A 22724-nucleotide genomic window follows, 5' to 3' on the forward strand; every position below is an offset into this window, starting at 1 on the left:
GCACGGATCCCAACATATAGTAAGTTATAAAGAAATATTTCTTTGTTGGCTTAAAGCCTGATACCATTTAAGGCACAGTGAAGAAAAAATAAGAAGCAATTGTCTTTAAGAATCAACATGGAAATTAACAGCTGTAAAACAGTGCTAAAGCTAGCTGTCATCATTAGGGACAACTAGGACACAACTGACCACAAATGTACACACACAGGACTCAGTGGACATGAGTTTGAGTAAACTCTGGGAGTTGGTGATGGACAGGGAGGCCTGGCGTGCTGCAGTCCATGGGGTCGCAAGAGTTGGACACAACTGAGCGACTGAACTGAATGGGTTAGAATACATGCTGGGGAAAGGCAGCCTTGATGAGAGGAGTGAGCACTGTGTACAGAGGGCATCCTGGGGAGGCACATCTTCTACGTGCGTTTCTAAACCCAGGGGACCTTTTTAAAAAATTTAGGTTCACCAGTGATTTTTAACAATTTAATATTTTATTTTCAAGCTCTCTGTGTCTGGGTGAAGGTCAGGGAAAACTGAATGAAGCATGAAAAGAATGGGGCCTTAGTGGTCTGAGGGCGTCGGATAGGAGGGCAGGAGATGACGGGGGGGGCAGACCCAGGAGGGGGCACTGGGAGGGGTTATCCCTGAGGATAATGTAGAGTGGAAGTGCCATCTGCATCTGCTGTTGGAATGCTACCTTATCATCCTTGAGATCCATCTCTTTCCCTACCCCAAATGTAATATAGTGTCAGAGGTTTATTATTTCATACAACGGTTAAATTCCTTAATAATCTAGGTACAGTGATGGTTTAGTGGTGGTGGTTTAGTCCCTAAGTCGTGTCTGATTCTTGCTACCCCATGGATAGTAGCCCACCAGGCTCCTCTGTCCATGGATTTCCCAGGCAAGAATATTGGAGTGGGTTGCCATTTACTTCTCCAGGGTATCTTCCCGACCCAGGGATTTAACCCACGTCTCCTGCACTGGCAGATGGATTCTTCATTGCTGAGTCACCTGTTATTCTGGAGTGAAACAGTCAGTTTAATAAGTTATTTGGGTTTTCTCACAATTTACTGAACAGAAAAAACATTTAAAATATAAAAATGGTTTTCTACAGAAATGAATGAACTGATTTAGGAGAAAAGGATTCCCATTCTAGCTCTGCATTCATGTGAGCAAGTCACTTAATTTCACTGCCCTTATCTGTGAAATGAAGAGCTTAGAGCGGGTAAGCCCCACAGTGCCTTTCAGCCACATCACAGATTCAAGGCCATTTCTTCATTGGGTTCTGCTACGACAGTCTGGAACTCCTACTTCTACAGTGTGCTGTGCTTAGCCTGTTGAATGAACAAATGATCAAGTGACATTTATTTTTACCCACTACATTTTCTCTCTGCTTGCCAATCCAGTCACATTCATCCACAACTGTATTACCTCCATTAGATAAACTGGAAAAAAAAGACAAAAAAAAAAGAACAACCTCACAGGGCTCTTAAAATAATCTTATGGTCTTAAGGGCAGTTGTTAGAGAATCCATTTAAATTGCAATGATACAGACTGAATGAAAGTCTCATTATTTGAACAGTGTACATTCCTTAATTAAATTGCAAGTGCTAAATGAAAGGGAGGATGATTAACATCCAAAATGGGGGCTTATTACTACTCCCTGATGTTCCTGCTTCTTCCTCGAATCTTCTTATAAAAGAAATTGCACAGTACAGTCAGTTTCAATTTTATGCAAAAACAGTTTTCCTCCAAATGATGCTTGTGCTGCATTGGTAATGGTTTCTATTTCAGTATTCTATTTTTTCCCTCACTTCATGTTTTATAAAGAAAATGCTAAGATTTAACTGTTCCCTGAAAACAAGAAGGGAGTCAAAGCTAATAAATAGATATTTAGTAAGTCTCTTACTATGTTCAAGAATTTTGTGAGGTACTGAAACTGTGGGAGATGGGAGAAGGGATTCAGAATGAATTGCAGATGTTTGAAAGTCCTATGAAAACTGCTGAAATCTGAAAACTCACTGCGACCTCAGGACAATTGAGACAGAAGAAAATAATCATTACTATGAATCTGTGTAAGTGGAGAAGGAGAAAAAGACATTTTTTTTTCAGGACAGATGAATTCTGGGGATGTGAAAAAAACTAATAATAATATTAAAACAAAGAATTAGAATCAGAGAGAGTCCAGCAAACATTATCCCTAGAGATCCCACCCTTTCCAGAAATGCTGTTATCTGCCAAAGGATAGCAATACTTTGCATCATCAGCTGAAGTGTTGTTGAAGGAAAAATAAGTAAATGAGAAAGGAGTATATAATCCAGAAATACATATTAATGCATTATAGTAATATGGTCCTCATTAAACTCAAAAGGAAATAGCAAACTTTTCAGCTTTATGGGGAGAGCATCATATATAACTTTCAGGCAAAGACAACTGTTTAAAATCTCATGCCTCTGGCCACGGTGATTGGTTCAAGAGTTGGCACGTGACCTAATCAGCACCAATCAGGATCCTTCTCTGCAATCTTTTCATACAGAAACTGGGAGGTAGAGTTTTCTTCTTTTTGGATAGTAGATGCTAGGGACGGAGGAGCCTGGTAGGCTGCAGTCCATGGGGTAGTGAAGAGTCGGACACGACTGAGCGACTTCACTTTCACTTTCATGCATTGAAGAAGGAAATGGCAACCCACTCCAGTGTTCTTGCCTGGAGAATCTCAGGGATGCGGGAGCCTGTTGGGCTGCCGTCTATGGGGTCGCACAGAGTCAGACACGACTGAGGTGACTTAGCAGCAGCAGGGAAGCGTCTTGAGGAAATACCAGCAGCCTATCTCTTGTCACATGAAAAAGCCTGAGATAATAATCCACCTAGTGAGAGGCAGAACTGAGAAGCAGAGACACATCACACCCAGATTCCAGATAAAGTAAGCAGTTTTTAAAAAAAATTTGTTTACTTTTATTGTAATTAGATGCAAGGAATATAATTCCCTGGGAAAAGAAAGTTGCTTTTAGGTAGATATAATTCAAAATATTTCACCAGTTGAACAGCAGGGACACAGAGCACAAGACATTGTCTGTAGAGCCCAGGAGGTTTGTCTGGGGCTCCTACTGTTCCAATTTCACTTCTTTGCTTTTAGATTGTAGAGAGTTCTTGAAGAGTCCTTTGGGGCAGGCAAGAACAGCTGGGTTGGTTGGAGGGAGAAAACACTCAGAAGGCTCTGGATAGTGGCTATACTAACCCTTATAGAAATATTTCAGTACTTCAGAATCAGTATGTCTTGCCAATGCATATCAACTGAACATCAGCCCTTGTTTGGGGAAAGAGAAGATGGAATTCAGGTTATTCTTTGTGCAAATGACAGAGCAGACTATAGGATGAAGATTGTATATAGCATAAAAACTGTCCAATTGCTTGAACTCAAATTGTTCTTACAGTTTGGATTTTATGGTCTTTATTTATATCCGAAATCAATAATGACCAAAATTTCATTTCTTTCCATAATCCAGCTATCTCTCAACCCTCCACCAAGTGCCAGAAGATAATAAAAAGTGTTAAATCATTTGACTGGCCATGTCCAGGATTACATAAGGTAAATAGTTTTATTTCATAAAGAAATATAGGGCAAATACTTGGTCTGGCAAGCTCAGATGGTAAAGAATCTGCCTGCAATGTGGGAGACCTGGGTTCGATCCCTGGCTTGGGAAGATCTCCTGGAGAAGGGCATGGCAACCCACTCTAGTATTCTTGCCTGGAGAATCCCCATGGACAGAGGAGCCTGGTGGGCTACAGTCCATGGGGTTGCAAAGAGTTGGACACGACTGAGCAACTAAGCACACATTCTGATATAAAAGAAATTAATCCTAATTAATCAAAAAATAGGAAAGAATCTTTCAAAAATGTGAAATAAAAGTTTTAAAATGGATTTTGGTGGGTACTTTGGGTAATAAATCCACCAAAACAAAACAAAAATTCAGAGTATATGAAAACAAGGAATTTGAATTCTAGGCTTGCCTCTAGTGAATTGAGTATTAAGGAAACACTGTTCACTGAAATAAGAACTGTGGTCAGCAGACAGTGAGCTCAATAGAACATTTTCTCTCCTCAGTCCCATAGGGAATGTTCTTTAGGAACCCAGGAGTCATAGGTTAAGTGGTGATTAAACACTATCGCAGCAGCCTGCTCATTTCCCTTTCTCTTTTGCCCCTTTCCAACTTACCTTACACTTTCCTGCTGGTGTCTTCTTCCTAAAACATAGTGTTGATTATATTACTTCCTTACTTAGTACCTTCAATGACTTTTTATTTTCTACTGAATAAGTGCCAAGTCACTTTGTTTAGCTATTACCTGGAATCTCTCCATGCTCTGGCCCAAGTAACATTTACTGTCTGATTCCCCATGATTCGCCTACCTTTCTGCCATGTACCAGCCAAAACAGATGATTTGATCTTCAGATCCTTCATTTTTTGACTGTTGAGCTTCTGGATTCTCATATGTTCTTGTCAATAGGAGTGACTTTTATTCTTCATCTCTTCTCAGTTTTGCAGGGTCAAATCTTACCCAAACTTGAAAACCTGACAGTAAAACCATCTTCATGAAGGCTCATTACAACTCCATGAAGTATCTTCCTCCTTGAACCCCACATTTTTACTTCAAACTTCTCACATGAGTCGGTATACTGTATGGCAACATGATTCATGCACTCTTTAAAGATTCCAGCTAGTATTTATTTTCATGGATGATTACCATGAGGTATATTCCTCTCTTGGGATTATGAGAAATACAGAATTTTTCACCATAATATCACACAAGAAGGGTTAGGAGAAAATAACATGTCATGGGTATATGAACTAGGAGGACTTCATTTATACTCAGAATTCCCCTGAGGGTTCAGTCTCTAAGACTGATTCTTTGCCAGTTGCCATTCCTTTTTCTAAGAGACTGCAGGAGACCTTGAGAACTACTCTAAAACTTCCAACAGGTCCTTGGACCAGTGATTTCCACAACATTTATTTGATTTTGACATTTATTTGACTTAGGGAGTGATCAGTGATTTACTTATAATTTTACCACCAAGTGCTTTTTATTCATAGGCTTTAATATTTTTACTTATCACTGTCTTCTCATTATAGCTGTTGCCTGCCTAGTCATTTTCCTCCAGAAACATATAAGAGCCAGCATGAAAAGGTGTGGGGTTGGTGTGCTCAGTTCATTTTCCTAGGAATCCTCAACTCTGTTCTTGATCATTTTGCTTTCCCAGGTGAAGAGTTTCTCCCAGTCTCAGTCTTCCAGAGGCCTCATTCAGTCTTCCAGAGGCTTTTCTCTGTTGAAAGACATCTCTACCCTGCAGAGGATATTTTCTATTATCATTTTATTACCTATATCTTATTCATGACTGTCTTGAGGGTACATAGAAATGTCTAAGTATTTGTAGATGAATATATGGGTAAAGGGGTGAATAGATGCCTTATAGCAGCAACTTAACTTCTTAACTTGTGTCATTTACTCAATGGTAAATTTTTTAAGAATAAAGATTTCACTTTAGAGATCTTTGTTTCACTTGTCACCCCAAGCAGAGTCTTGCGTGCATCAAGTTCAGCAAATATTTGCTGTATTAGTTGCTAAGTAACTATCTGTCACCCTGTGGGGTCTGAATGAAATAGTGGTTCCAGTTTTTGGAAATTTCACAGTCTCATTTTCTATTCCACCTTCCTTGAATTGAGGCCATAATCATACTTTTATGATTTCGATCCAACTTTTTCATCCATGTATCCATTCACAGCTTTAGCTTTTGTCAATTTTGATGTTTTTCTCACTGTCTTGTAGTACTGTTAGAAGATCTGATTTCAAGTGTTGTTTCTTGGACTTAATAAGTGTGATTTTGAGCAGCTAATAAACTTTTGAGTATTTTCCCATCCTTTAAGAGGTAATGATCATACTTATCTAAAAAGTGGTAAGAATTAAAAGACAACAAATGATGGTAACAGGAAGGCAGGTGAGCCCTCTGTGAGTATGTGAAATGAGTGTACATGTTATCAGTTCAGTTTAGTTCAGTCACTTAGTCCTGTCTGACTCTTTGTAACTCCATGAACCACAGCACACCAGGCTTCCCTGTCCATCATCTACTCCCAGAGTTTGTTCAAACTCATGTGCATTGAGACAGTGATGCCATCCAATCATCTCATCCTCTGTTGTCCCCTTCTCCTCCTGCCTTCAATCTTTCCCAGCATCAGGGTCTTTTCCAATAACTTAGTTCTTCACATCAGGTGGCCAAAGTATTAGAGCTTTACCTTCAGCATCAGCCCTTCCAATGAATATTCAGGGTTGATTTCTTTTAGGATTGACTGGTTTGATGTTCTTGCTGTCCAAGGGACTCTCAAGAGTCTTCTCCAACACCACAGTTCAAAAACATCCGTTTTTCGGCACTCAGCTTTCTTTATGATCATCCTCTCACATCCATACATGACTACTGGAAAAACCAGACCTTTGACAAGATGGACCTTTGTTGGTAAAGTAATGTCTATGCTTTTTAATATGCTGTTTGGGCTTCCTTGGTGGCTCAGAGGGTAAAGTGTCTGCCTGCATTGCGGGAGACCCAGGTTCAATCCCTGGGTCGGGAAGATCCCTGAAGAAGGAAATGACAACCCAATCTGGTACTCTTGCCTGGAAAATCCCATGGACAGAGAAGCCCGGTAGGTTACAGTCCATGGGGTCACAAAGAGTCAGACACGACTGAGTGACTTCACTTTCACTTTTTTTTAGGTTGATCATAGCTTTTCTTCCAAGGAACAAGCGTCTTTTAATTTCATGGCTGCAGTCACCATTTGCAGTGATTTTGGAGACCCTTAAAATCTCTCACTGTTTCCATTGTTTTCCCATCTATTTGCCATGAAGCGATGGGACCAGATACCATGATCTTTGGTTTTTGAATGTTGAGTTTTAAGCCAGCTTTTTCACTCTTCTCTTTCACTTTCATCAAGAGCCTCTTTAGTTCCTCTTCACTTTCTGCCATAAAGGTGGTGTCATAAAGGAGGTTATTGATATTTCTCCCTGCAATCTTAATTCCAGCTTGTGCTTCATCCAGCCTGGCATTTTGCTTGATGTACTCTGCTTGTAAGTTAAATAAACATAGTGACAGTATACAGCCTTAATGTATTCCTTTTCCTATTTGGAACCAGTCTGTTGTTCCATGTCAGTTGCTTCCTGACCTGCATACAGATTTCTCAGAAGGCAGGTAAGGTAGTCTGATATTCCCATCTCTTTAAGAATTTTCCAGTTTGTGTGATCCACACAGTCAAAGGCTTTGGTGTAGTCAATGAAGCAGAGGTAGATGTTTTTCTGGAACTCTGTTGCTTTTTCTGTGATCCAACAGATGTTGGCAATTTGATCTCTGGTTCCTCTGCCTTTTCTAAATTCAGCTTGAACATCTGGAAGCTCTCTGTTCACATACTGTTGAAGCCTAACTTGGAGAATTTTGAGCATTACTTTGCTATCATGTGAGATGAGTGCAATTGTGCAGTAGTTTGAACATTCTTTGGCATTGCCTTTCTTTGGGATTGGAATGAAAACTGTCCTTTTCCAGTCCTGTGGCCACTGTTGAGTTTTCCAAATTTGCTGGCATATTGACTGTAGCACTTTCACAGCATCATCTTTGAGGATTTGAAATAGCTCAGCTGGAATTCCATCACCTCCACTAGCTTTGTTTGTAGTGATGGTTCCTAAGGCCCACTTGACTTTGCTCTCCACAAATCCTGGACAGCATCTTTCATTCTGTGAAGTGCCCAAATGATGCTTTTTTCTTTGGTTCTAGGCATTAAATGAGTCTCTTCCTTACAGCTCTTTTATTATTCTTTGGAATTTTATTTGCTCTTATAACTGTTCTTACTGGACTTTGCTGTGGTTCATCAAATAATATTTCTAATTTGTGGACCATTGTATTAAGCTTAAACATCCTAGCTGCATATTCTTCCTCTGAGTAAAGCTTCTCACATGGTTCTAATTTTGCAAAATATAAAGCTGATGCTTTTCAGAAGTTATCCAACCATTCTGTAACAGATCAGGACTTGGAGAAGGTTAGGAAATTTATAAACTTAAATAGCAGAGTTTTTCTTACCAAACTAGGTAACCTCTCAGCCAAATGGCTTTAACAATGTACAATTTCCACAAATTTTTCTATGAGAGTGTAGCCAGAAAAACAAATTCTATTCTATATAGATAAGCATAGAATACAGAATTTTTTAAAAGGCTATTTTTGAAATACACAAATGGTATTATAATGTTGTAATGCCTAATGCAACTGTCTGCATCTCTCAATACTACTGATGGAATCTTATGAAAATAACTTCAACGCTGGGAGGTGACTTAGAAATCAGCCTGCAAAATACATATTTAATGTGTGCCCTGTGTACCCAACCCGGATGCCAACATGCAAGCCATTCTCATGAAAGACTTCTCCCTCGAGTTTTACATTCCTTGATGTACACTTCATAGAATTTCTTGCTATAATTATTTTTCCTACTCTTCAGCAACTTTGGCTGAGATATGGAGCCAGTATAGAATATAATTACAATATAATAATCATCGCTTACCACTGGAGATGAATATAATGGATTTTCTCATTTAAAATGAGACAACTTTTAACTCTAATCATTAGTTCTTAGACAGAAATTATGCCTGTTTTAAAGTCCCTATGTCTAGCTATCTTGAAGGATATTGTATGTATTCTGATAGTGGTTAACATAATCTTGTTTCTGTTCTCATTTACTTCATTCAATTAAATGCAATTATATTAATTCAAAAGAATGTAGGCTTTGAAATATTTTAAAAAGGAATTTCTAAAAGAGTATTATTTTATAATGAGCTGAAGAGAAATCATAAATCTTAGAATTGAATATACTTTTCACTACTATTTTTCACCTTTTAAAATCTCCATGTTGCTCTTAATTATTTTCTCTCATTTTCCTGGAAATGAAGATGTTTTTAACAGACATATTTAAAATTTTCCAGATTTTACATGTGGTGAAAAAAATATTTTTAGTCCTTGACTAGAAGAAAAGTTTATTCATTTGGAAAAACTTAAGTGTAATTGACATTAATTTTCTAGTTAACCCGGGTTTTCAGACCTTATTTCAGAATTCTACATATACTAGCCTGGTAAAGAAATCATCTCAGAACAGTGATTAAATGACTAATTTTGGTTACTGCATATAAATGAGCAAGAAGAAAAATATTAACTGTTCTTTCTAAAGTCAGTTTTCATAGAATTTCTTGCTTTCCTCTCAGAGACTAGATTTCTGAGGGGAAAAAAATGCTATCAAATACACTAAAATTCAAATGATTATTCGAGAGGTTGTTTTTGTTTGTTTTTATTGAATTTTTGGTGCCCTATATTAACAGTGAGTATGTAAAATGTCATGATTTGTGAGTGAGGTAATATCTGAGGTTACAGAACCTGAGTTTGATGTTTTTTCCCTACTCTAGATTCATAAATGTTCAGCATTCATTCAAGTAAAAACTCTATTTCAGTAAAAATGATGTCAAATTTCCACCAATGTTTCCATCAATAATGTCTCAATACACTAAAACCAGTTTTCTATTACTGAAGAACTATTGTGTCCCAGGGACTGTGCAGTTATCCCCTCTTATGCATAATGCCCCACAAAGCCAACATCATCCCTATTTTATGTATATATATAAAAAATACTAAGGCTCAGAGAGGCCACTTGACTTGCCTAAAGTCACAGAGCAAGTAAGATCAGAATCAGGTCCATCGTTTTTCAGAATCCTATCTACTCGTTTTTGCTGCCTTGCCACAGAATGTACTATACCACTACCACAAATATACAAGCACCTTTTTATCCTAGAATTTGCCATATACAGTATGTTTGGCATAATTAAATTATTTTCAGCAAAAGTTCTTTGAGCTTACTCAAATTTATTGAGAAACAAACAGAAACAACATTACCATAACTACATATGATGATGGTATATTAGAGAGGTGTTTATTAATTCTGGATGCAGCTCCCCCTCTGTTTCTTCAGAGGAAAATCCAATAATGTGGTTTTTTTCCCATTGGCCATAATCAATTGAACGAAAACTAGTCTAAAATGAAACATCTTAACCAGGGCGCAAAACAAAATATCTTTGCAGTCAGTTTTACAAATTGGTTAAGAGGTGTTCCCAACTATTTTATGATGAAAAATAGTTTTTGGTTCATCCTCAAAGGTCCCTTAACAGAGAGGAGAATGTGTGTGCAGGGTTGCCATGGGAGAGCCTCCATGAACCATAAGGAAAACTGCTCTAAACCTGAAACTGCCCAAAACAAAAGAATCCATAAAATTACAGCTGTGGTGCTGGGAAGTCCTAAATACTTTCCCCCTCATACCAGAAGTGCTTGGAATCTTAATAATTTTTGCTTTCTGTTTTCTTTTCTACGCGCTTAATAATTTTCCTTAGTCTATGTCTCATCATTAAAAAAGACCAAGTCAACCCTAGAAAATCATAGGCAGGAAACCACATTTTTATTCCACCACTCCTAAACCATCACTCACAATATTCAGTGTTGGTATAGCTATAGCAACAGATGTTAAAATGCGCATTGTAACTACAAAGGCTCTTTTAATGTCAGTTTAATTTAAACCTTAACCGCAGATTTTTTCCACAGATACAGTGAGAAACCACAAGGATCCTCTTGTCTTAATGCTCCTTCCACATACTGCAATAAAAATTCTTGTTTTGGAAACAGCAACCTTCTGAATCATCCGTCATGACCCACTGTGTCTGCCATGGTCAAACCACATGTTCTGTACATCAGCCTTCTCGGGGCCCAAGGGGAAAAAACCCGTGCGCCTTCCCCACCCATTGTTTTCACTGGGGAGTTTTGGCTACACATCTCTAAAAATGACAAGTGTATTAAAATTGCAAAGTACTTTTAAAAAATACTTTAGAGAATGGCAATGAATTTAAACAGTATTTACTGAGTCTTTACTATGGATGAGCTAGCATGTTCCTTAGGGGAATAAACAAATACATAATTGAATAAACATTCACCATTCAGGAAGTATACAGTTTAGAAGAGTATTGTTTACTAGAAATATAATGTGAACCACATAAGTATCAATAATCTAAAACGTTCCACTAACTGCATTAAAAAAAAGGACAATGAAAGAGGAAATTAATTTCAATCATATAATTATTTGGCTTCCCAGGTGGCACTGGTGGTAAAGAAGAGAAGCGGGTTTGATCCATGGGTCAGGAAGAACCCCTGGAGGAGAGCATAGCAACCCACTTCAGTATTCTTGCCTGGAGAATCCCACTGAGAGAGAAGCCTGGCAGGCTACAGCCCATGGAGTCACAAAGAGTCAGATATGACTGAAGCGACTGAGCATGAACATATAATTATTTAACCCAACATAATCAAATATTATCATTTCAAAATGTAGCCAATATGAAGTTATCAATGAAGTATTTTATGTTCTTTATTTTTTTTTCATAAAAGACTTTAACCTCTGGTATGTACGTCAGCTTACTCTCAATTCAGACTAGTCACATTTCAGGTGTTTGATAACCCCATGGAGCTAGTAGCTATCATATCAGACCCTAGAAGTGTCGTACTTGAAAGAGATAAGGAGCTAAATGGCTTCAATACAAGTTCATCTGGTTTAGGGAGAGGAGGAACCTTTCCATGGAAGAGATGGCTATTGAAATTAGTCCTCGAGATAATGCTTATGAATTGGAGAGATGAAGAGTGTAGTTCACACTTCAGAAACTGCAGAAGCACTAACTTTGGGGAAGGAAAATTGCAGGGAATTGCAGCTCTGTTCAACCAATGGAATTTCTCGTTGTGCTCAGAATAATGATGCAGCTACACAAAACGTTAAGAAGTCTGTGAGGTTCTATTGCTTTTTTTGTTTTTTTCACTTTATTCCACAAACTTGCCCCTACTTTCAGACTCTCTACTCCAGCCACTCAGCCTATACACCTCTTCTCGTAGATTCCTCACTTCTTCTCACCTAGGTCTTTATATAAGTAGTGCCCTACCTGGAACTTCTTTGGTTTGGCTCATGACTGTTTCTAGCACCTTACAAATTGCTCAGAGAATCAGTCCTCAGTAAATATATTTGAATGACCAAATGAACAATTGCAGGGAACATGAAGAATAAGAAAGAGGAGGAGGAGGAAGGGGAAGAAGGACAGAGGAAGGGGAGAGGGAGTAGGAGGAGGAGGATTAGAAGAAAGGCAAGTGGGAAAGAGAGTTAAGGTGGCGCTGGTGGTAAGGAACCGCCTGCCGTTGCAGGACACATAAGAGACTCAGGTTTGATCCCTGGAGAAGGGAACGACAACCCACTCCAGTATTGTTGCTTGGAGAATCCCACGGACAAAGGAGCCTGGCAGGCTCATGGGGTTGCAGAGTTGGACACGACTGAATGACTTAGCGCACACACAAGTGGGAAAGCATGGTGACATGCTGCTGAGGACCTTGGGTTTAAGGGTTTGTAAATTCTGGAGCAAGCCAGTTTCACACCTGCTTCTTGCATGTGAGATGTTTCTCTGCAGCTCAACCATGTGTGGGATAGTTTGTGGAGTGAAGAGAGCTAGGCAGGGTAGAGCCCTGTGAGGAGTCTTTGGAAAGAGCTCAGATGAGAAATCATCGGGCTCTGTGCTGAAGGAGAGTGGTGGGTGTGTGCATTGGTTACAAACTACATCAAGAGAGCAAATCATTTCACAAATCATGCTCTTAGAGGTGATAAGAGCTTTTGCCATTCTACAGATGAGGAAAGCAAGACTCAGACAAGTTAAATTCTTTTCCTTTAATGAAACCATGGGGTTCGTTACTGTGCACAAATGAATTTCATTATGAAAATAAAGCCCAGGAATAGATTACATGTTGTAAGAGAATGGATTATTTTATGTTAAATTAAATAGATATAGAAAGTGGATAAAAGAATGACAAGGATTCAGAATTCATCTAAATTATGAAAGAAATGACTTTTAAAAGTTTCTGACATTGCTGGCCTTAAAACCCTGAGGCTGATAACATATTCAGTCTAGGATTCTGATTTTAGCAGTCACTTAAATATTTCCATTTTCTAAGAATGTTAGAAGTGGTACTAATACATCTTCACAATGATTGAAATGTCAACGGGTTCCTATTTGAAAGAATTAAAAATGATCCAAAGAGGGAAATTAATGGTAGCACCATGATCACAGAAGCTTGTTCTCTAAGTCACATGTCATTTTTATAATTAGATAACTTGCTTGCTTCTAGGTTGTGTTCTCAGTTCAACTCCATGTTTTTTGTCTGAATGTCTCAGAAGATGGTAAGAAGAAGGAAGGAATATTTTTAATATTTAAAGAATTCAGCTCTGGCAATCTGTACTTTAGGATCTAGGCAAGACAAGATGACTCATCATTTGCCAGTTTCCAGTAAGGTATGAAAGTCTCACTATTTCATTGAGAATGATTTGTAATTTTTTGAACTCCTAAGCAATTTTTATAACTAAATAAGAAAACATTATAAAGGAGTAGTAGATACAATGTTTCATGAGACTTTTCTGGTCGCAGTGTCCTTGCATGGCAGAAATTTTACATTAGAGGCAAACAAGAGTATTAGGAGGCCTGTGTTTATTTATTTGTCAAAATATCCTAAAAAAAATCAACTAGGCTCTGTGGTTGATATTGCAAAGCATAAACAACCTTGACTGGATAGAAGTTTCACTTTATAGCCAGTTGTTTTGATATTTTGTAGATCAAACTTTGAAATCAAACCTTTAAACCTCAAAATTTGATAGTATTTACTTGAATAAAAGCCTGTATTTTAATAAAAAAAGAACCAGAAGTCAATCTACTCACTGAAAGACTACAATTAGACTTGGACTCTCCATTGATTATCTTCGTGAGTTAGAAAAATAAATAGTATAAAACCAAACTTACAGAAGCATGGATATTAAGGTGATTTATGAGGACACAAGAGACATAAATCAGATATAATTATCTGATTTTTCAAAAATGAATCCTATTCACCTCCTCAAATGGTCTCATAATTCTTTGATGATGCACAGTAGAGAAGTGCTTATGTCAAACTGAAAAATGGAGGAGAAAGATAAATGGTAGGTCCAAGTAACAATTAGAGACGCCAATATTCTTCCTAAAGATTTCTTTCACTGAATGTATGCTTTTCCCAGAAGGCATTAGGGGAATGCAAGGCAACCAGTTCTTGGGAACTTAGCAACACATGTTAAAAAAAAAACCTCTACTTTCGTATCCACTGCTGATGATCATATAGAAGAGTCAGGTCTTTCTGAATCTTCTTCCAAAGAGGTGGTCTGTGCTTGAAGCTCAGACCCTGAGCAAAAACAAGCAAGAAATCTGTACTTCTGAGGCCTCTCCCAGCCTCTTTTCTCTCAGGGCTTCCTTCTTCCCACTTCCCATCTTTACTTTTCTCCAGCACATTTCCCATCTAATATAGTGTGTTTTACTTTTGAAAAATTGTGATGAAATATACATAACCTTTACCATATTAACTATTTCAAAGTGTGCAGTTCATTCACATTGTGGTGTGACCACCACCATCCATCTTCAGACCAGTCTTCCTAAACTGAAAGGCTGTACCTGTTAAATAGTAACTTCTCATCCCTCTTTGGAGAAGGCAATGGCACCCCACCCCAGTACTCTTGCCTGGAAAATCCCATGGATGGAGGAGCCTGGTAGGCTGCAGTCCATGGGGTCGATAACAGTCGGACACGACTGAGCCACTTCACTTTCACTTTTCACTTTCATGCATTAGAGAAGGAAATGGCAACCCACTCCAGTGTTCTTGCCTGGAGAATCCCAGGGACAGGGGAGCCTGGTGGGCTGCCATCTGTGGGGTCACACAGAGTCGGACACGACTGAAGCGACTTAGCAGCAGCAGCATCCCTCTTTCCTCTCCTGGATCCTGGCAACCACCATTCTACTTTTGGTCTCTATGACTTTGAGTACTCTAGGTACCTTGTAACAGAGGAATCACATAGTTGTTCTTTTGTGACTGAAATGTTTTACTTCATGAATTTTGTTTGTTGACTAGCTTCACTTCATGAGCATGTAAGCATCTAGGTGAGGAATTTCTTTCTGTATTATTCTCTGCTTTATTTCCAGTGCCTAGAAAGTCCCTGGGACCTAGGAGATTCAGAATAAATGTTTGTATGAATGAACGGCACTGATGGCATGCTGCTAAAATGGTGTAAGAATCAGTTGAACAGAGGACCACTGAGCACCTCTACATGTTGCGTATGGTGGATATAACAGAGATAAAGCCACTGAGCTGGCCTCAAAGAGCTTGAATGTGTGTTAGAGTCAGTTGATTGAAAGATAATCATACCATAGTGAAATCGGTCCATAATTGAGCAAAGTTCACTGCCAAAAAAACAGACATGATGTTCTCCCAATCTTGGAGGATCATGGAAAAGACCTTCAAGGGTTACCTTTAAACTCCACCCTTGGGACTTCCCTGGTGGTCTAGTAGCTAAGTCTTTGCACCTCCACTGCAGGGGGCACAGGTTCAATCCCTGGCTGGAGAACTAAGATTTTATATGCCTGCTGTATAGCCAAATTGAAAGAAAAAAAAAGAAAGGAATAAATCACATCCAGGGAAATGAATGAGAGTTGGCCAGGTGAAGAGTGTGGAGTTCAAAAGAACATTCTAAGGAAAGGGAACCATGATGACAGGGGATCTTGCCTTTTCTGAGCCTTGAACCCTTCTGACAATCTGGTGAAGCCTAGGGGTCCCTTTCCTAGAATTAGGTTTTAATGAATAAAGTAAAATATATAGGATTACAAAGGCAATTGATTGTATTAAACTGCAGGTAGCAAAATTTTTAAAATATTTCAGTACTATATACTCAGCACTATATGTGATTCTTTCTTGCTGTATTAGGTACCAAGGTTTAGATGAGAGATAATAACAACTGTAAATTTCTTTGTAATGATAATCATACATAATATATTGTAGTACCTTCAACAGTTGCCATGTGATATGAAAAATATCTGTGATTTCTATTAGTGATAAAATTACAGGTCCTAATAATACTACTGCCATTTATTGGTTACATTCATAATTGGAGGAAATACTAAAGTTCAATTAGTTTGGTGAAAATAAATGGAAGTTTTGTCCATCCAAGTTTCTGGATTCCATCCAGAGACATCTCTCTCTGTGAACCCAGATGATGAGCCCCAGGATTGATGGTGAGATATATAGATGGAAAAAATTAAGTTATTCAACATGCTTGGAGAATGAGATTTGTGGATGAGGAAGGAGAAGGAAAAAGAGAAAGACAGGAGGGGTGAGAGAAGTAAGCAAGGGCCAGGTGTTGGTAAGCTTTACATGCAATACTAAGGAGTTAGGAATTTATTTTGAGAGCTATGATGAAACATTGAAGTGTTAAAAGTGCATTTACATCAAGCTCCAACATGTGTTCTAGAAAGTTCTTCCAGACTGCAATTTGGAGGATTCTGTGGTGTTAAAACTGGCCACAGGAAGCCAGTTTAATAGTGGCAGCAATTCTTCAGGGAAGAATGGAGGGGGCCTGAGCTAGGGAAGAGGCAGTGCAGGCATTCAGGAAGTAAGGAAAGTGGGAGCTAGAGCTATTTAGAAAATAGAATTGACCAAAAAAAAACCCAAACCAAAAAATCTGACAAATATTAGCATGAAAATAAAGAACTCCACTTCCATTATCTGAAGTTCCTGCAATAATAGATGATGAGTATAAAATGCCCAGTGAAAAACCACAGCAGTTGCTAGAGAAGTGATGTGATATAATGGAAAGGGGATCTCAAATGTCACCAATTGACGTGGACCTTCTTATCTGTGTGACCATTGGAAAGTTACTTCATCTTTCTGATGCCCAGAATCCTTGTTGGTAAAGAAAAGCTAAGGACACCTACCTGCATTGCTGAACTATTAGACACAGGGAGAAAGAAATCATTGAACATTTTCTAAATTAAGTGCTATAAAAATGCTACCTGTGCTTGTAAATATGATCAATCACTAAAGGGTAATTATTATAAGTCAGAATTTACTAAGAGTTGAAGAGGCATTTGTAGAAAGTAACCCATGCAATTTCTAACATCTGGTTAAGTGTTATGGACCTCATGAAGCTGAGTAGGAAAAAAGTGTAGGATTTAGCTGAGTGTGGGTAAGGGTGAGGGATGGGCAACAATAAGACTTCTCAGATAGAAGAATGGTAAGACTGACAAGATGGAGGCCTAGGGTCTGTCTTCCTATAATAACAGAGGTGATGAGTTATGCCAAGGAGTAAAGGGTATAAGGTATTAGGGATGCTGAATGTGTCCCAAATGTGGAGGACTTAAACCATCCAAAGCGGTCAGCTGACATTATAGTAAAACCTATACAAAAATATGGTTCTTAATATTATTTTATGCTTCTGCTTCATAAGCCAACTAACAAAGATTTCCAATCTGGAAAAAAAGATTTCCAATTTGGAAATAGTGTCTAGATATGTCTGTTTATTCTAGTTTCAGAGAAAGAATTAGGCCATTTCCTTCTGACAGGGTTTTGAAGCCTCTGGTAGCTTTGCGATTAGCAAAACTATGACTTTATTTTTGCCCTTTGGTAGGTGGGGATGAATAATGTAATTTAAACTAAAGCATATTAGCATCAGCTATTCTCAAGAGGGCCCAAATACCTCAGTTCTTCACAAAATGAAATACTTCTTTGAATTAAAAAAAAAAAAAAAAAAGTACATCAAGAAAACCAAACTACAACAGTAGATATCTGAAAGGATTTACTGTCACAAAGAAGGAACTCAGCTTCTAAGGCCAAGTTTGCTATTCTCTACAAGACTCTGGAGAAGTTCTGTCCTCTTTCACTGCCTTTTTTCCTCAAGAAAATCTCCACTGTAATCTGACTAAAGTGCAGAGATTTCTTAAAGGGATAGTCAAGGAGGTGAAAGGCAAGGAGGAGTGGATTTAGAGATGAGAGTGAAAAAGACTTTTTATTAAAGAGTCCAAAAGATAAGGTGATGGGGGTGGCTTGCACCAAAGCCCTGGAAATAAAGAGAAGGGGATTAAAAACAAAAGTCGTTTTAGAGGTAAACTCAATAGTATGTGCTAATTAATTTATTGCATTGATGTTGGAAGAAAAGAAAGAGGAATATGTTTAGGTTTCTGGTTGTAACAAATTAGTCTTTGGCAATTTCAGCTACTGAGCTGGGGGAAATTAGAGAAGGAATAAAATTAGATAGGAAGAAAAATCAAGAGTTCAATTTTTGGACATGATTAATTCAAGTTATCTGTGAGACATTTGAACAGGAATATTAAGTAGATAACTGGGAATAGGAATCAGGCATTTAGAGAACTGATCAATTTAAGAAAGACATATGGATTGAATTTAAAGCACAGGAATGAACAAATTGGTGTGTTCCAAGAGGGGGAGGAAGGGGAGAGAAAGGAGAGTGTATGGGAAAGCGAGAAAGATGGAGAATGAGAGGGAGAGAGAAAAGAGAAAGAGATGGTGAGAGAGAGAGATAGGCAAGTTAGCCAACCACAAAACCTGAACCACTCTCATATTCCCCCAGAATCCCATAGAATGGAGAGGAGAAGCCTGAAATGGAACTAAGAAATAGCCCAGAGGTAGGAGGACAGCCTGGTCAGCCCTGGGCCACGAGCATTTCATGCAAGAGTGGTCCACTGGGCTTCATGCCAAGAAAGAGGAAGTTGAGATGATGGATAAATGTCCACATGACAAGAGAAATACCAAAGAGCTTGATCTTAGAGTTCAGAGGGATGAAAATTCATTGCAATTCAAGTTTCTGAGCCTTTAATAAGAAATATTTTCACGAAGGGGAGTCGGAAAAGAATTTTAAAAGTCATCTGAATGTGCATGAGTTACAATGCGTTCTGATTTAGAATTTCAAATTCTTATCAAATCTTGACTTGGCAATGCAAGACAGATTAGAAAGGAAAACCTGGCATTACATTTAGATCGAATGGCATTAATAACTGATTACACGTTGGACCTATGGGTTTAGGCATCTGTTCTTTCCTCAGTGCTTTGTGCACATATAGCTAAGGAAGCAGAGTAATTTGGTGTCATTTGATTTAATGAGATCTTGGGCAAATGAAATATCATTTCAGCAATGAAGCTGGACCACTGCAGTTGCTCTAGGGAGATGTATCCATAGAAGACAGATTAATTGTGTTCACTAGTTCTTAAGCCTCCAGAAGCATCTAAATAACTCAGTAAAAGTGTGAGCCTACTGACCATGCATAAGTCTTTTGAGAAATGACCTTTAAGCAATAAAATCCAAAAGCAAAGTAGTCTGAGAGCAGCATACTTACAAGTAGACATACAAGTAAAATCACAACTTACACCATAACAGACAGTGTAGAAAGGGTAGAAAGGTAGGTCTCTAATTTTGAGGTCTGTCTTGATAATATCTAACATGCTTTGAGCACTTAGTAGATACTAGGCACTGAAGTCAAATGCTTTACACACATTATATCATTTAATTCTCACAACAGTTCTAAGAGGTAAGAGCTGTCATTAAAACCCATTTTACAGATAAGTCAATAGGCTTAGAACTTCCATCATTTGTCCAATATTACAAAGCTGGTAAGAATGCAGCTAAGAATCTGACTGATCCCTATTTTGTCTGATCCCTATTAGAAGGCCTTAATAGTTTTGTCCTATTAAAGTTTGGGAGTTTCTTTACTTTTGGGGCTTCCCTGGTGGCTCAGATGGTAAAGAATCCACCTGTAATGTGGGAGACCTGGGTTTGATCCCTGGGTTGGGAAGATCCCCTGGAGAAGGGCATGGCAACCTACTCCAGGATTCTTGCCTGGGGAATCCCCATGGACAGAGAAGCCTGGTGGGCTACAATCCATGGGGTCACAGAATCGGACATGACTGAGAGACTAAGCTACTTTTTAGTGTAATTCAGAATGTTCTGATTTTAGAAGTTTAGAGGTAGGACTTCCCTGGTGGTCTGGTGGCTCAGACTCCATGCTCCCAATGCAGGGGATCTGAGTTCAACACCTGGTCACAGGGAACTAGATCCTGCATGCTGCAACTGAAGATCCTGCGTGTGCAATGAAGATCAAAGATCCCACATGCTGCAACTAAGACTTTACGCTGCCAAATGCATAAATAAAAAAATGTTTAGGGATAAAAATCAATACAATTGGACACAATTTGGAAAAATTACACTATGACTCAATGGCACAAATAGAAATATTCAATAGGAGTAAAAGTAAATTGCCACTCTTTCCACTGAGAGGTGAAGTTTATGTTTCCATGTCTCCAATCTGAACTGGCCCTGTGACTTTCTTAATGAATCAAATGCAGTGGAAGTCACACTGTAGAACCTCCAAGTCTGGGCCTTATGAGATTGGCAGATTCCACTTTTCTCTTAGAATACATCCTCTCAGAAGCCAGTGGCCCTTTAAGAGGTTTGACCGTCTTAAGCCCATGATGCTGTGAGGAAAGTCAAGCTACATGAAGAGAGAGAGAGGCCAATAGAGGAGCGAGGAACTAGACATGAGAGTGAAGCTTTCTTGAACATTCCCGCACAGCCTAGCCACCAGCTGAACACAGCCCAGGAAAGGACCCAGCCAACATCATGGAACGGACCCACTCATGACTCTAATGAGTCAACCTGAATTCCTAATCCATAGGATAATAAGCCAAAAAAAAAAAAAAGAAGAAGAAGAAATGGTGGGGGGGGATGTTTTCAGCATTCAATTTGGGGTATTTTTTGAGGGGGGTTATTTTGTTATGCAACAATAGACAACATAAATATAGTACACTTTGGGGGAAGAAAAGTATACTCTTTTTTGGTGGGACAGAGAGTAAACATTCCTACAGTTTTACTTTGAGTCCCAGTGGCTTACGTAGGACAGCCAAGATGATAAACCCATTAACTCTGTGGTCCAGTGGTTAATTTCATTAGGTCTGAAGCAAGCAGCATTTTCAAGAAGAAAAACTCAGCAGAGAAGCACTTCATAGTTTAGAACTACATTTTCTTCTGTGTATGCTGTGTATCATAATAGTGATGCATCTGTGTAATCATTATCCACTTTTTTAATAGTTGGAACTCATCCTTGATAGGTCCTTTTTGCTTTTTTTTTTATATTATATGTACCATCTATCTTGATTTAGAGACCATCTGAGGCAGGTTACAGTGAGAAACAACAGAATTAAAAGAAAAACACAAGCTCAAAACCAACTTCAGCAACTGAGAAGTCATTTCTGAAGATCTGTCTAATTTTTTCACTGAAATTTACCTTTAAATTTAGCTTTGAGTTTCTTGGCAACTGAGGCAAACCTGTGGGATTATATCATGCTAACTGTGATTTCTTTCAGAAAAGAAGAATCTTTCGCCTACTGCTAAATTATAAGGGCAATTTATTATGTGGATCTCTTCACAGGGAACAGTAAATGATAGAAAAAAAAAAAAAAAGCTTCCAAAGAAATGTCATTTAGAATACAAACGTGTCTCAGACACGGAGTGTTCACATATGCCTCCATTTAAAGCAGAATTAAATATAAGGGACTTTTCATTTCAATAGGGATTTTAAGATTAACTCCTCTCTCCCATTATCAGAATTTCATAATATCCTATCTTTTTATTTGTTTCAATTTATTTTTGAATAAATAAATTGGATTTATTGATAACCCTCCCAGTCCCAAGGATTTATTGATAACCCTCCCAGTGCCAAGCCCTGAGGGTATAATTGGAAGCAAAAGAGAAAGAAGGTCCTTGTCCTCAAAGAGATCATAGTTCAGAAAAGTGAAAGTGAAAGTAAAGTCGCTCAGTCACGTCCGACTCTGTGACCCCATGGACTGTAACCTACGAGGTTCTTCCATCCATGGAATTTTCCAGGTAAGAGCACTGGAGTGGGTTGCCATTTCCTTTTCCAGGGGATCTTCCCAACCCAGGGATTGAACCTGGGTCTCCTGCATTGCAAGCAGATGCTTTTACCCTTTGAGCCATAGTCCAGGAGGATATTAATTAATGTTAAGGATGTTAATTAAATAGCTATACCAATATGTGATTACACATTTACAAGTGCCATAATAAAAAGTACAAGGCATTATAAACAGTATATACCAGAGAGATGTGATCCAAGTTCCTGAGGATGGGGTAAGATAGGGAGACTGAAGGTAAATATTTCTTTTTTTCTTATTTTTAATTGAAGTATAGTTGGTTTACAGTGTTGTGATAGTTTAAGTGTACAGTAAAGTGATTCAGTTATATATAATTTTTTAGATTCTTTTCCCTTACAGATTATTACAAGATAATTGAGTTTAGTTCCCTGTGCTATATAGTAGGTACTTGTTAAAGGAAGATATAATCTTTATATCTGCATTCCTACCATAATGCCTAACACATATAGGTGTTCAATTCATGTTGGCTGTTGATGATGATAATACAAAAAACAAAATGGGGGTCGTTTCAACACTAATTCTGAACCTGTTATTTGAAAGATACTGACTTTAGAAAGAAAGACAATTTTCTTTGCTAGGAATTTTCATTGTTCTGATTTTTGGAAAAGAATAAAATACATAACGCAAGAGCTGTCAAGATATCAGATTTAAAAATTCCATCTCATTGAGATTAGGTCCAAGGGTTACTTTCAGATGACTGATTTAATGTTTCCTTTGTCCTAGAAGACTAATTATTAGCAATGGCTTCAGCATCTTATGAGTGGCAAGGTGAGAAGGTGTGGGCCCTTTTAC

Source organism: Bos mutus, chromosome 9, assembly GCF_027580195.1.
Source record: "Bos mutus isolate GX-2022 chromosome 9, NWIPB_WYAK_1.1, whole genome shotgun sequence".
NCBI classification, from domain to species: domain Eukaryota; kingdom Metazoa; phylum Chordata; class Mammalia; order Artiodactyla; family Bovidae; genus Bos; species Bos mutus.